Genomic DNA, 16274 nt, shown 5'->3' with positions numbered 1-16274 from the left:
TCAAAAGTACTCAAGAGACAAACAGAATCATATGAAATATATTTATATCTTAAAAGGCTTGATTGCTTATTACCAAAAACTTTCTTCTGTACCCAGAAGAAAATTCTACTGGTAGCATTTTAGTATTCAGCTTAAATATAAAATTTGAATTATATAAGCACTTTAACTCACCAGCTGTAGCTGCCAGCAGGTCAAGTTAAAGTAAGCAAAACCCAGGCTTCATACTACTGACATTGGGCTTACCTTTCAAAAGACTGATTAAAGCTCTCAGGTTTGGGTTTTTTTCAATAAGATTCAATTACCTTAAATTTAAAAAGGAGCTCAGCTAAAATAGAATAAGAAAGGTGTTTCCTAATTAAAAAAATATATCCTTCATCTTCAACTTTTTCTACAGAAAAAAGAATTTCCCAAAGTACCAGCTGTATCTTTCACTATTGTGATTTTGTATGTTTTTGCTTTTTTTCCTCCAAATATTTTATTTTTCAAGCAGTGCAAAACAATTAGTGCAGATGATTGGTTTCTTTTACTATTCTCAACCGACAGCTCCAGCAAACTACTCTCAAGATTACTGTTAAAGGGTTTTTTTGTTGTTGTTTTTTTTTTTTTTTTTCACTTAAAGGATTTGATTTCACTTTTTTTTCTCCTTTACAGTTCTTTAAACTTCCCTTGTGAGATTACGGAAAAAAAACAGCTTTTCCCTCAAGAGGGAAACATGTTATTCAAAATTCTCCCCTTCTTATTAGTACTGTGTTAACCAGTAACCTTCATGGCAGGTTCCCAACTAGTCTTGATTCCATTTAAATGGAAAAAAACCCATTTGTTGAGAGTATAATTTTTTTTCTGTAGAGTGTCTCCAGAATATCAAATATATCAAAGACAATGCTTTAATGTAGGAATACTGTATTTCTCTATTTGGAAGCCAAGCAAGAGAAATAATAGTTTTCCTTTATTCATTAATTTTATTTCTCTGGTGGGCTTTTTTGCACAGCATGAGTGATTCCCAGGTTAGATCAAAGCTGTCATGGAGTTTTCACTGACCTACATACCTACTTTTGCTGAAGTAAATGTTTGACAACAACAATTATAATCATACCTGAAAACATCATTCAGGTGTTGGACAGATTTCTATCCAGCTTCTTTTAGGGAACCTTTGGCACTTTTAACATTTAATTTCTCATTCTTTGCCACAAAAAACTGGCAATATAGTTGTTCAGCCACAGTAATATTGTGATAATTTTTAGGTACCTCATTCACATAAACATGCATTAAAAAAACAAAAATCTCTTAATTTCCAATGACCAAAATTTTTTTATTAACTCTTCTCTTCGTATCTGTAAATGATAATGTAATCTGCCCTGGGTCCTATATGAAAGGTTTGTATTGGTATACAGAGAAGTAGCAATATGGTAATTTGCTTTATTTTCCTTAATGAGGGGCTTTATCTCTTTGCACAATATGCCAGATAAGTTAACTCCCTCTGAAAGAGTCAAAGACTGAGATTACTCCTCATAGTTTGTACTAAAATGTTCTTTTGAAATGATAGCTGAAGGCTACTATTCTGAAAATCACTATCAATAAAAACTGAGATTTTCATCACAGATAAATTAGTGTAACAATTAAAATATTGCTATTACAACTAATTTTTGTCTACTTGTGTTTCAGTTTGAAACCCTTCAAGTTATTACTTAGGTTATAGATTTTTAAGACAGCAGTCATCATCAAACTTTCATTCCTGCTGCTCCCACATTTAGAACAAAGCTACAACCCTGAATGTTTCAAAACTCACACGTATTACAAAAAGGGGATTTCAATCCAAATAATTTCCTTTCATATCTTTAACTGAAAGTTTGCTTGAATCACCACCATTGAGATGTAATTAGGCTGTGCAATAAAATATTAAGAGTAGGAGACATTCATCAACACTAATCACTTGCTGTAAATTTTTCTTCAGCCGTGAGCGTGGTCTGAAATATAGTAGCCAGTAGGAACAAAATAAATCGTGACTGCAGGGGTTTGGGGATCTTCTGCACATCAAGTCAGGAAGCCCATCTACTGGTGGGCTCATTTGGAACTGCTCTTGGAAGCTGCTGAGAAGCATCCCTGGTTATAACTGTTCTGAGAATTGCAGTGCGTGTCTGCAATGGCTGCATTTCAAAGCAGGGCTGGAAGAAAAGACACACATCACTCCTGCAGCTCAGTGCCACTGGTTTTCTAAATAAAATGCTATAACAGCCGGGCATTATTTCATGATCTTGAATGCTAGCTATGCTTCAATCTTGCTGCAAACTTGACCCTCCAGAAAGACATTTTGAAAATAATGACATAAACCCAAAAGTTTGGAAAGGCAAAAAATTCTGACTCTTGTGTTAAGTGGGTTTTTTTTTGCTTGGTGGCAAATCAAAATGAAACTCATCTATACAGTTTCATGTTAAGATTTTGTAAGCATTCTATATATGTAAGGATATGAAAAATATAATTTAGACTAATTATTCTTGACATTTTGAAATTATGAAAATACTGAACTTCAAAAGAAATTTTGCTTATGCATACACTGTGTGGTATTCTTAATGAGGATGAATGTAATTTTACACCACAATAACTTCATAATTATTTTGTAATTAAAAGGTCTGCTCCTCTGATGACTTGTACTTACACTAAACACATAATTAGATGTAATATCATTGATAACATAAAATAACAGAAACTGAAAGAAAGATTGATGTTGAGAAGTAGATAAAATAAAAAAAATATGCATTTGAAACTACACTTGTTTTTTTAAAAGAATATTTTTTAGTGGTTACTCTAAGATTTGCATTGATTGCATGCTGAAGCTTGTTTATAAAGTCTTTTTTTTTTTTTTTTTTTGTACAGTGAGATAATTCCTTCATCACATATTACCTTTTTTTCTTATTAGCAGGTGAAATTAGGATATCCCCTCACTGACCCCCTTCTCTTTTGCCATACCCTGTCCTGCAAAATACCTGAGCTGTCCATCTAAGATGATAGCCTGGCTATTACAAGTACATTTTTTTCCATTTTAAGTGTTGGGAAAAAAAGGCAGCTGTTGCCCACAGGCCCCCTTGAGACAGGGATTTTTGATCTCCACATAACTCTCTTGCATGGACATTTTTGTGCTGTGACAGCAAACACTAAACACTGCTCCTCTATGTGCCACTTTTGGACAGTGAGCACGTGTCCATTAAGGAAGGGTTCTGTCCCTAAGGATGCACTATTCTATATCCTGAAGTGGTGACAACTGTGGATGTCTCCACGGCAGCAGGAAAGTTGGTGCCTCTGTGGATCTTGTCTAAGATATCTGTCTACTCCTAATGCTCCCTAATCTAAATTTTCTCACTTCTTCCTGCACACACTTTTTTTAGATGTTCCATAGTCACTTTTCTGAAAACAAATGAGGTCCACCTCCTGAGATCTGGGGTACCACTCTCTTCCACAATACCAATGTATTTGGTCCTAACTTGATGTCCTCATTCTGTTTTGGGGATGGTTTTCAGTCTCAGATAATAGTAGTTCTTCACTCAACTGATAAGAGCTATAGAATCTTTCAAATATAAATACAGGTGATTCTGTCCACAGGATATAGGTACATGATTTATTTTATTGGCATTGGTTGTCTCAGAAAAAGCTATGCAAGCCAAAATATGACATGGCTGGGATGGTACAATGACCTGTACCAGGGGGTGTTGGTAAATTTCGCATATACAGTTGTTGTGAAGATTAAAAAACTGATTTAGAATCACACATATTACAGAGTCACTCTGGGACTACATAGGGAATAATAAATTGCTGTCCAAGTGGCAGCACTGTCCCTGGTAAGAGGTGGACTAGCCAGACCCAGAGTATGAAAACTTTGGATCAAGAATGAACAAGCTTGGAAAACACTTCGAGGAAACAACTTGGGGATATTTTGTTCCTTTTACACTGCCTTCTTTGCACAAACAAGGAAACAGAGACATGGTAGTAGAATTGCTTCAAGCGACAAGAAGATAAGAGAGGTTTTCCTGTTGTGTTTGCATAAGCAGATGGCTGTTCTTGATGTGTTTCATTGGGAACATAATCAGTGCATTGCAGAGGCATGCAAAGACACAACAAAAGTGACAGAAGAGCAGCTGGGCTTTAGGACTGACATCTCTGATGAAACTGGGGTGGCATGGCTTGAGATTTATGTGAAAGTCAAACTGTCAGGAGACTGTGAAGAACAGAGGCATGTAATTAAAAAAGCATTGCTTTAACAAAGCAGATTTAAATGGGAATTCACAGGAGGCTTTTTAATCAGACATTTTTTTAACAAATAAAGAAACACATCAAGACAAGAAACCAAAAGATAGAAAAGAGTTGTTCAAGAAAATTTGCATGATGCTTGACATACCAAGTATTTATTGTTAGAGTTAACTTCTTGTGGCATCTTGCTACAATACTGTCTAACACTTGTATTGTGTATTGTTAGATGAATGGGTAAAGCATGTATTTTCCCACAAAGCTGATTTCCTTTCAATATGGATTGTTGAATTTGTTCACGTAGTGGATTAAAATGGAAAGAAACACACAAAATCAAAATATGGGGTTCTTTTACATTATTGTAGCTGAACGTACACAGTGAAAGAGCGATTAAGATTTGTACATCTTAAAAAAATACCCTGATACTTTGGCATGAGTGTGCTTACCAAAATGTTATCTTCAAGATATCACGTGAAAGCATTTCAGTTGATATGTCATGAAAAAAAATCAAAGTGCTGACACCATCTGCAAACCCTCCTTTAGAACAAGATAACAGTTCAAGCAGAAGTAACTATTATGCAAACCAGAAGCAAATAAAAAGAGTCAATCTACTACGGCAAATTAAAATGAGATCACAGAAATTTCATCTCCACACAAAAATATTTAGATGTCTTCTAATTGACTTACAAAAGTATTAAAAACAATTTGATTCATAATTCTGTTCTGAAACTACATGAACAAAAGATTAATTTAAACATCTTTTTTAGAAGTGTCTCTCTGGAGAGGCACATTATGTTTCTGTTTCCTATTTAAAATTTTTCACTGAAAGCCCCTTCATAACCTGACGTACACTGCATTTTACTACCCCTAAAAACCCCATTAGACCCAAATAATACTTAGATAAATTGTGTGTGAATATTTTTAATCTGTGTCCAGTACAGCAAAGTCCATCTTGGGAACATTATTACAAATTGCAAATTACAGACATTGGGAGAATTGTAGGTCAACACTCTTGGCTCACTTTGCTGTGCTTAATCTCACTGCTAGGCAAAAATAAGAATTCCACAGTAGTCTTGCAATGCTGATTGAAAAGAGATTGAAAAATTGACATGATGATACTGTCAATTCAGATAATATTAGTGCTGGAAAAAATATCAGGACATAATAGAGAATTTGAGAACAAAGTTCCTTTCCTGTTTCTCTCTTCTCTTCACCTCATTTTAGCTAGAATATAAATTACCACAGGAAGATCACATATTTAAGAATTGGACACAATGGGCAAACTTTGGAAGTCATGATAAAAGGTGTTTTTTATTGAAAAAAAAGAAAAAAGACAGGCTCAGGATAGAAAGTGGCAGTGGAGTCTGTGTCTGGTGGGGCATAAGAACATCAAACCAGGGCCAAGCAGCAGCACCCTCACAGCATTAGTGCACCATTCCATCAAGAGGGCAGACATGATCACAGCAGCAATGCCGAACAACTTGGTTTTTATTTAGGGATATTCTCACTCCTGCAATAGCTTGGCTGTATTTCAAAAATGCTCTCATTGAATTTTAGTATAGATTACCCCGTGACCAAGAAGGTAAAACTCACAGAGCTATCTGTTTATGCCTATGTCACAGTACACACTCACTTCCCTGACACCAGACTTGCTCTGAAAGTGCTAGAGAACTAACAGCAATTAGCACTTTGCTAAAGAGAAAGGAAAAACATCCAGACCATACACTATATTTTTTCTTAAAGTTATGCAGCACCTTAGTCTTAAGAGCATTAACACTAAATATGTGTCATATTGCTCTAATTGACTTGACTTGCAGCTGTGACTGCTGGGCACTTCTGCAGCCATAATGCTGACATTTCCTAACATTTGAGCATGTGGCTTTCAAGCCTTTCCAGATCCTGTTTACAGGAGTCTAATGCTCTTTTATAAGTCACTTTTTTTCCAGTACACAAACAAAGGAAAGTAAATGTCACATATGCATTGTGAAACCGTAATGAGCTCTGCACTAAATGTTAGATGCACTGGACGTTCAAGCTAATTATCAGTTGCTTTTGCAGGGTACATATATGCTAACAAGTAAATTGGAGCAACAAAAGAGGATCAACTAATCAGAGCAGATGGCACTGTGGCCCCTGCAATGATATATCTGGTACAGGAGTTTTACCTCAGATGAGATGAATCCAGTTCCCTGGATTGAGTGCTTGCACCAAGAACATGGAAACTGACTGATCCAAAGGGCTGGTGATTGGTAATGGCACTTACTCTCCAAAAAAGGGGCGGACTCTATTTGGCTTGCACCTGAGTCACACTTTTATGAAGGGGGTATGATTTGAAGATGTTATTGCTTTCCTCTGAAAATAAAAATAGCTCTGTGACTCAGCTATCTGATGTGGGGGTAACCTGTGAACTCTGCCCACTATTTGGGCACTGCCTCAAAGACAGCAGTGAACATAGGCACAACCTAACAGAATCAATTGTGCAGCCAGGATGCTATTTTGTAAGTGTTTGGCAGATATTTTGCAGAGGAATATTGGTTTTTATTTCCAGATTCTGAAGGAACTATGTGACTTTAGACCTCCCTGCTCTCTCCTTTCCATTTCCCTTACCTTTAACATACTTGAATTTCCCCTTGTCATTTTTGCTATTTCTTTAGTCCTGCAAATTGCCATTTACCGGACTGCCTCCTTACACTTCTATTCCACTTTGTCCCAGTATTTAAATGAGGCTTCTACTCCACATTAATTAGGCACCAAGCTAAGGAACAAGAACAGGATAAACCTTTATTTCCAGGGACTGACTCCAGGGTCCAACAAGTGGGGCAGAGATGTTCAACCCTGCTGCAGCACAGTCAGAGAGGTCTTGTAGTTGTGGGGGATTTGACTTTTGCAGTTCAGTTCCCAAGGTGACAATAAACTTAAGAAGGTGCCAAAATTTTGAATGGAATATTTTCATACAAGGAGGAAAATGATAAACTAGGGCTCTTCACCTAGGAAAAGAGATTAGTGCGGAAATTGTGATGCAGATCTGGAAGATAACAAATAGCAGAGAGAAGAGTAGGGAATTCTTACTAGCAATGTGAATCTGCACCAGTGTTTTGTTTTGATCTGGAGAGCACTTGAACCAAATATCCTCTTTGGTTCACACTACAGAGCAGCTTCAATGCACATTAAATAGATTCCTTTAAACGGAAAATAAACTGAAAGATGCACTCCATATACTCACCTAAAATGAGTCAACCACTAACAGGTGTGCATGTAACGAGGCTACTGTTAGCTTGATGTAAAATCCCTTCAAATGCATACTGCAGGCTACCAGGTCATCAGCACGAATAATTTCATTCTACATATTCACTTTCATTCCACTGTACTACTTGCCAGGGAAGGCATATCCTATGTTGCAAAAACCAGAAAGCATCAAATCAAGCAGTGACTTTAAAAAGCAGATATTCTGTATTTGGCTCATTGGTACGTTTCATTTGAGTGGAAAAATTCTATAAGGGTTCAGAAGTTATTGGACAAATAAGACGTCTGCAGAACATATTGACACAGATGCAATTTCCTGCTCAGAAAGCATCCAGATTGCAGACTATGAGCCAATCAAACCAGTGGACAGGTCATTCTATGCTTGCCACATTACTGTAACATTTTTTTCAAGCACATCACAAACTCCTTTTCTCTTTCAAGCTGAGTACCCTGAATTCAATTTCAATAGATGTGGGAGATTCATTCAGAGTTCCCTAGCTACGTGATTTGCTTAATGACCATAACTTGAAAGATGGCTTTCCAGTGGTGCCTAGCAAACACGTCCTAGCATCCTCAAGGGAGAGCAAAACATCACCCACCAAGTATAGAGTTAAGCAAGAGTTTCAGTGCTGTTGCATGACTCTACACACAGCTGAACAGCGCTTTGGACACAGGCTGACATTTTGGAGTTCCTATGCTTTTATCAAAAATCAGGAGACCTTTTTTCTTCTGAAAAAAAGAACAAATTTTCCTCTGGTATTTTTGCCTTGTTAAGGTCTTATACACGTTTAATCCTCGGGTGTGCTACTTTAGCATTTTGATTTGGAATGGAAGGAGAATTTTGAAGAGACTATTGCAGTCTCTGCACCTGTGATGCTTTGGTTCATGTCATGTATCAGACAGCAGGCACAACTTGCATTTCCTTCTAATTAAACTGCAACAAGTGAAAAGTTGCACTCCAAGACTTTACCTTAAATATCTAAGACAAATAAAGTCCACAGAATCATTACAGCACAAGTGAAATAAATACCCTGAAAATGCATAGAATGTAGACATCAGATCCTCAGCAGTAGCTATTGCACTCTACAGATCCAATCTTACTGGACTGCACTTCTTGCAAACCAATAATGAGCGGTTTTGTTTCATTTTGACTTTCATAAAATTAAATGAAAGAAAAAAGAAAAAAACCTAGAAGGCTCAAAATGAAAGCAGTGATGGGAAAGTTAATGATGAATCTTCTCTTGGCTATGCTAGAAGTCACAAATTTAAAAGGCACCATTGACAACCAGGGCCAGCATTACAAATTACAAGCAAGATCCCAAGGGAGCAATTATGGCATGTGTGAACAAGCTGGTTACAACGACCAAACATTTCCTAAACTTGAATGAAAATTTGGTATACAGCTTAAGAAAGAGTATATTTTATCTATACTAATTCAATTTAGTTTTTTATTTATATTATTTATATTTATATTTATTTATATGTTAAGGTTTGGCCTAATCTTTTCATATTGTTGCACGAGGAACTAAGAAAGCAAGGTCTACTACATAGTCAGGATTTTACACTTTCCAAATTAAAATGAGCTCAGATTACTACTTCTCTGTAAGTGCTCCACAGCCAAACATGCTCCTAATAAAGGTGTGACAATGCTACTTGACTGCCAATGTAGTCAATAAGCTGAAATTTGTTCCACATTTTAGCTTCTTTGGTCAATTACACACAGATTTCATGAAAGAAATCTGTTGAAATTTGAGGAAAGATTGGTCACTACTGCTCCATAAGTATTAGAAATTTTACATTGGCTATATGCATTGGTAGGAATGCTAAAGTTTGTTCCTCTTAAATAATTCTTCCAGTCTTGTAATTTACACAGAAACTTGGAGAGATTTTTTTAAGCCAGCTCAGACTGAAAGATGCAAATTTACAGTGATTAGGTGCTGCTACGCAAACTAAGAGTAGAAATACAGCCTTGTGCTGTGGAGGGAGCCTAGCACAGCTTAAACTGCTACGATTTTCAGAAGTTTGTCTTGTCTTTAATGCCTGGTCCAGAATGTAAATTTGCACAGATGAAACACAGATGGTTCAAAACAGCCCCTTTCTCCCACATTTTTTAGATTCAGTCTCTTTCCAGCCTTCATGTTTTGCTTTGTCTTTGTATTCTCGGATCCCTGGGACTCATTCTTTGTGCATGTCTGCAAAACATCTCCTACAGCTGGAGCTGAAGCTGTACTGACAAAGAAGCAGGAGCCTAACAGAGGTACAGAGGAGCAAAGATACTTACAACTGAAAGGAACAAAGGAACAGGAACAAGTTAACCTGACTGCAATGTAAATTCGTCCATGTTTGGAAGAGGTTCCTTTACTGTTTGGTGGAGTGCTGAATAAAGTTCCTTCTCAAACAGCAAATGTAATATTCCTTCACAGTTGGAGGATGCATTTAAAGCTGGATTCCACCCATGACACGAGAGACGTTAATTACACTTGATCAACCCAGTTCAGTTAAGTGTTAAAGACTGTTACTGAAAACTTTAATTCGCCAACATTTGTTTGCTAAGCTCACCTCATCAAACAAAACCTCAGACTACATCTCCTCTTGACTTACCGATTTAGCCAAAGTAATGCACAGGACATGAACATGATTTATTTTTTAAGTACAAATAAATCATATACACTTGGGAGTCTGGATCTCAGGCTTCACAATTAGTGTGCATACCTACTACAGAGAAACTGTAAGTGATGCTTTCAAGAATCTGATTCCTAGTTCTAATTTAGTAGCTTTATCTACTTCTCTTACTGTTTCAGCTCAATTGCTGCTTTTCCATGCATCAGAATCATTAGTGGTCACACAGAGATACTTGTCTGTGGGTTAAAATGTCTGCAAGCTGTCAAAGTGTTTTAGTGTAAACCTCTGTGACTGAATATCCAGTGGTGCTCTCAGCATACAAGAGATAGGCCTGCCAATATTATTTACATGAGCAACAATACTAATTTTAACCTAAAGTAAAAAGTGCTTTTGGGACGCTAATTAAGAAATTTTTTCGCTATTACAGTTTTCTATTAAAGTGTTCTAGCTTTACTTCCTTTTTTTTTTTTAAATTTTTTCATTTTAATTTTAGGCTTATCACACATGAAGAAAACCATATGCTCTCTCAAAAAAGAAAAAGAAAAAGTCACTAACCTGAAAAAAGGGATTAAGAGAAAAATACTTTTGGATGTTTTAATCTGCAGCAAGAGGCGAGAAATAATTCATGCCAGCAGCAAACGTAGCTCAGGGATTTTTTTCCTACCACTACAGAATATATATTAGAAACACTTTTGTTCATTGTATTACGAATATTCTCTGTTTTGTTTCTTTTTATCTTATTAAAGATACTTACAGAAAATTATGGGAGGAAAAGAGTTTGATGACGGCTGAAAAAAGAGTCCCACATCTTGGAGAAATTTGGAAAAATACTCTTTTTAGAAACAAATGTGTTTTAATACTGTACTCCTCACTAAAGATGCTAATGTTAAGTTAGAATATTTATTTCCAAGAATTTGTTTGTTTCTCCACCTGCTTATGTACCTGAACTCTTAATCAGATTTTTAACAGTGTAATTATTTCCACAGCAGCCAGTTAAGGCTTCACAAATAAAAGATTATGACTTCAGTGTACAAAAGAGCAGCAAGAAGATTAAGTTTTAGAAACAGCTTGGGGGAGGGGTGGTCTTATTTAATTTTACTAGTACTAAAAAATACAGGAAAATAATCAAATACATATAATCATAGAACAGTTCCTGAAGAAAAGGCATGCAAGCACTTTTCATGAAAAGTAGGATTTCCAATAAATAACAATTATATTATTATGAACTTTAGAGTGGGATTTAACTTATACATCAGACATCTAATGTACAGGCGATAGGTGTGTGAGTGTGTATGGGGGGAAATCAGCTGCCTAAATGTAGGTCCCAGGCTTCATCTGAGACATTTTGTTGTGCCTGGGATATCTGCTTGAGCTTTCAAATAAGAGAGAAGATAGGGGAGATGCATGACCTTCTGAATCTGCAGCTGAGGTCAAGCAGGAGCGAGCAGGACATTTCGGCTGGTACTAGACACTTAAAGACCAAAGTTCTGTATTAAAAAGCTGTTCTAGATTTTGCAGCATGTATCAGAAAAACCTAAGCAATTATGTTAGGCAGGTGGATTGAGTCCCTACAAGGGCTTGAATCACAGTCTTGCTCCTACCTTTAATGACAATTTAGAAATTTAGAGACATGCTTCATTTCAGTAACTGAACTTTAGTAAAAGACCCAACCAACCAAAATTCCCAAAAAACCTAATAACACAAAACCAACAAAATGAAACCAACAACAATTTATCAGGGATCTTGAGGAAGTTTCTGTCTACTTTTAGAAAAAAAAAATTTGGTGGCTCTCTGGAGGGAGATTACTCCTATTTGAGCATGAAAAGCATCTGTAAGCGGGGGTTCAGATTTGGATTAAGGAGATACAAGAACACTGAAGATCAGTCTGTATTGATTTCCTAAGTGCCAGCCTATCTCATCGGTACTGGAGAAATCAGAAGGGGTTCCTGCATTTACCAGGTACATATCAGGCAGCTAACATTTTTAACAGAGGGACAAGTAATCAGGTGAGAACAGAGAAAGAACTGAGGAGGGAATACCTGGCTTAATTAGATGTTGCCAAATCAACTGAATCTCAGGAAATTTGCCTCAGAGTACACGAAACACTGACTACAACAATGTCAGAAGCATTTGTAGTTATCTTTCAGAATTTTGAGAGGACGATGACATTTCCGAATATTTAAAAAGGCCAAGCACAACCTCAATCTCTAGAAAGTGGCAAAGGAAGAGACAAAGAATTATAAACTAACTACTCAACCTATGTTCAGTACCTGAAACAATACTGGAAGAAATTAAGAATTTTAGAAACTTGAAAGATAACACGAAGATGAACAGCAAGATTCATCGAGAACAAATTCAATTCAATTTCCCTTCTAAGAAAAAGGCCTTATAAAAAAGCAGAAAATACAATAACTTAAAAAATACTTTTGGCATTTCTCCAAGAGACATTTTGATAAGCAAAGAATGCTACAGACAAAGCTATTCTGAGACCCATGCAATATCACTTTCAGAACTGCACTCAGGGAACAGTTATCAATAGTTCATTGTAGGACTGGAAGGTATATGACAATCAACAGATACAGCTACAGCACTACATCAATAGTCTTCATATTTAATTGACAACATAGTGACAGAGCAGAGAATATATCTATTGAATTCACAGACATCAAAATGAAAAAATGTTTCAGAAAACAAAACCAAAAGATTGGCAAAGTGGTCTGAATGAAACAGGATGGGATTCATTATAAAAAAAAAATCCCAATCCAATGTTCTCCAGTGAGGCAAAAAAAACCAGTTCAAAAATACTAGATGGGAAACACGTGTTAGGGTGGCAGCTGTAAAATGAAAAATCTAAGGCAAATAATGAATTCCCAGGTGACGGTAAGCTGTCAATGCCAGCTGAGTGGTAAAAGGCTATCATACTGAGACATAGAAAGAAAAATATTTTTGCAAGCCACATGGAATAATTCCTTAGGATTGGCAAAGCCTGCTCTCTCTACTGAGTCTAGTTTTGGGCCTTGCATTTCAAAAAAAACATTGGCCACTTAGAGAGATCCTACAGGGGAGCACCCAGATGTCTAATAATCACAACCTACAGAAACAACTAGATTTATGGTTCATAGAAGAAAAATGACTGAAGCCGGAATATAAGAATTATCTCCAATATTAAGAAGCAGTTGTAAAGAGAAAGGAAATAAGCTACTTTCCATGTCTTCAGTACATAAGAAATAATGGTACCACACTTCAGAAAGAAAAATTTAGTTAAGAAATATGAACATTCTCTAAGAGTAAAGCTATTTGAATACAGGAATAGATTTTCTGTGGAAATTGTGAAATCATAAAAGGTTAGATGTGCAGTTCTACAATTACAGGACTCTGTTGGATCAAAATGGGGAACATGAACCTTTGAAGTTCCTTTTAGGAGGCTGGGGTTTTTGGAGAGAGGGACTCTTTAGATATTTATCTCTTCAGCTCAACAGCTCTAAAGCAAGAAACTGCACTTTTATCATCTAAGTTCCTTATTTTGAATTTGGGGAAGAATTTTGTCTATTTCAAATTTTATCTAGTAGGTCAGTTTATAATTATTTATTTCTTGCTTGTATCATCATTTTGGTACATTCATATAGCCTTAGAAGAGTGTTTAGTGCATCACCTGTAACTTGCATTAGGCTAAAAGACCTCTGAAACAAACCAGCTAGTATTTTTCTGAAACATGGGACAGAGAGAAGAGATGAGCAGAATTTGATGGAGTTGTACTCATTCACTGAAAACGGGAAGGACACATGAGAATGAGAAGGACACAAACACTGCAGTCCCACTGACAGTTTGAGAAATTTAGATGACAACACAATGTTTATATGTCATGAATCCTATAGCTTTTTCACTGTAAAAACTTATATTCTAAAACTTGGCTACATACCCAAAATGCACTCCATCACTGGCACCAAAAGTTACTGGCATTTTACTGAAATTCCTGGCATAGTCGTTCTTTCCAGGCATTTCCTCCTTCTTTAACACATAGGCTCCTAAATATCTTTTTCTTGCATATCTCAGGTCTCTTTTGAAAGCCCATATTAAAGTAAGTTTTTACTCTATTTATTAGATCACAGCTTTAAAGACCGAGTTTCCATTAGTTATGTTAATAGGCATAGTAACCTTTCTTGTTACTTTGTTACCATTTTACTTCAGTGTTTTCACATTTCCCAGTTTAATGTTATAACTCACATGCTTCTTTCAATATTTATTTGTTGCTTCTTATATACTGTCTCCTCTAGAAAATGGGGAAAAAAACATAGCTTTCATTCAAATGTCTGTACATTTGTAAAGCTTTGAGTAGAATGACTCAGCCCATAAATACCCAGAAAGTTTGAAAAGCATCGGGCATTTAATAGCTATTTATTAAATTGTAAAGGAAGTTTTCCTTGGGGCAAGAAAGAGCTCCACCTAATACTTCTGCAAATGGTCTAGGAAGGGAAGCATAATAGTTACAGACAAAATACTGTCAAAGCAGTTCTTTGCTCCATTTCAATATCATCAGCTGTTTAATGATCTGAGAGAAAAGATAATGGCACCAAATATTGACATCTGAACTGCTCCACTAGATATTAGTTTTCTGTATACTATTTTGTTCTTTATCACTCATATGCCCATACTTATTTTTTTATTGTTATTGGCCTAATGTCTAGGACTAAGGAAAATGTAGCCAAGGAAAATAGTCCTTGGCTTGGTAATAGAGAACAAAATTAATGTCAGAGATCAGGATTAGCTGGAGAATTGCTATCCTTCTGAATACTCAGTATGAAATGATTTGAGGGAAGAAATGATGCTGTCACAATATTCTGCAAATGGCAAGACAATGTTAAGTGATGGTTCCAAGCCTCCCAAGACCCTCTCAAAAACCATCACTGAGGACTTAAGAATAACAGATGCAATCAGAAGCATTAAGCTGATGTCTTCCCAGTTTCAAGTGACTAATTCAAGTGCACTATCCAAAGTTAGCCCATTAGGTTTCCTGAACTCAGAGCGTAAAGGTGACTGCATAAAGTACACAGAAGTCTAAAGTATAGGAAGAATATTAACACAATTTCAATGACTAAACCACAATTGTTGATTTTAATGGCCAAAGCAAAGAGCTTTCCTGTTAAATATTTTTTTGTTAAAGACATGTGCAAATATACTCACAGTCTCTGGGTATACTTGCTTAACAAAAACAAAACCAAAAAACCCAAAAACAAACAAAAAAAAATCCAAAACACCAAAAAGCCCCAACAAAACAAATTCCCCGTAAAAAAACCCCAAAAACCCAAAACAACAAAAAATCCAACCAGAAACAAACAAACAAACAAAAACCTGTCAAAAAACCCAACCCAAACCCCTAAAAACAGCCCAAACAAACAAAACTACAAAAAAAGACAAATCAAAATAAAAGCAATTCTTTTTTATAGGGGCTAAATGATAGAGTTTCTCATGATCATCCTTTGGGAATGCCATAAGGTATGGCAAGAATCCCACCCCAAATAAGTCAGAAATAATATGCCATACAAAGCCTTTTTATGCCCACTTGATTTAGGAAAGTGCTAGAACAGATTTAGTTTATTAACACAGGGTGCCATTTTCTGAAATACCTAGATTGAAAATTAAGCTCCTTAAAACCCAGAGAGCAGTGCTGCCTAACATCAGCAGCACATGGTTTCCCCAAGGCTCTAAAGTCCCACAGGTGTGTTTCCAGCCACGCAGCCTCCCATTCTGAGCACACTCGGACTGCAGGTTCTGAGCAAAGCAAGCAGGCACGTTTCTGGCACAGGGATAACCACTGCTGGACTCACGAACTCAGTATTCCTCCCCTTATGTTCCAACTGAAGTGAATATGTGCTTTTAGAGATGCTTCTTTGTTATTATTTAACTGGATAGTTTACTCCAGGTGAAAGAGAAGTTCAGTTCTCTACCTCTGCCTGAGGGAACCTGATCCAAATTCTTCAGGTACTCATATTATTTATTCTGGATACATCTTGCCTATATTCAGTGGTACAAATATTGTTAATTGTCAATGACAAGACAATCTATTCTTGATGACCACTTTGGGATGGAGTCCTTTAACTTAGGCTGTTTCTATTTCTTTGCCATCAGCTAACTCTTTCTATTACCTAAATTACTGCTGAAATCTTTAATGTCTG

At 36.3% G+C, this 16274-nt stretch overlaps 1 protein-coding gene and 1 long non-coding RNA gene across 4 annotated transcripts in view; both read right to left on the bottom strand.

The window, feature by feature from the left end:
* Positions 1-16274, bottom strand: part of GPC6 (glypican 6) — a 718331-nt gene that overhangs the window by 524377 nt on the left and 177680 nt on the right. The gene's annotated exons all lie outside the window — the stretch shown is intronic.
* LOC140684458 (uncharacterized) overlaps positions 619-16274 on the bottom strand; it is a 65318-nt gene continuing 49662 nt past the window's right edge. The window contains exon 2 of the long non-coding RNA XR_012056741.1: positions 619-16274. This exon is cut by the window's right edge and continues 27549 nt beyond it. This is a non-coding gene — a long non-coding RNA (uncharacterized lncRNA).

Source organism: Taeniopygia guttata, chromosome 1 (genome assembly GCF_048771995.1).
Source record: "Taeniopygia guttata chromosome 1, bTaeGut7.mat, whole genome shotgun sequence".
In the NCBI taxonomy this organism is placed as follows: Eukaryota; Metazoa; Chordata; class Aves; order Passeriformes; family Estrildidae; genus Taeniopygia; species Taeniopygia guttata.
This window is presented reverse-complemented; position numbering and strand designations above follow the sequence as displayed.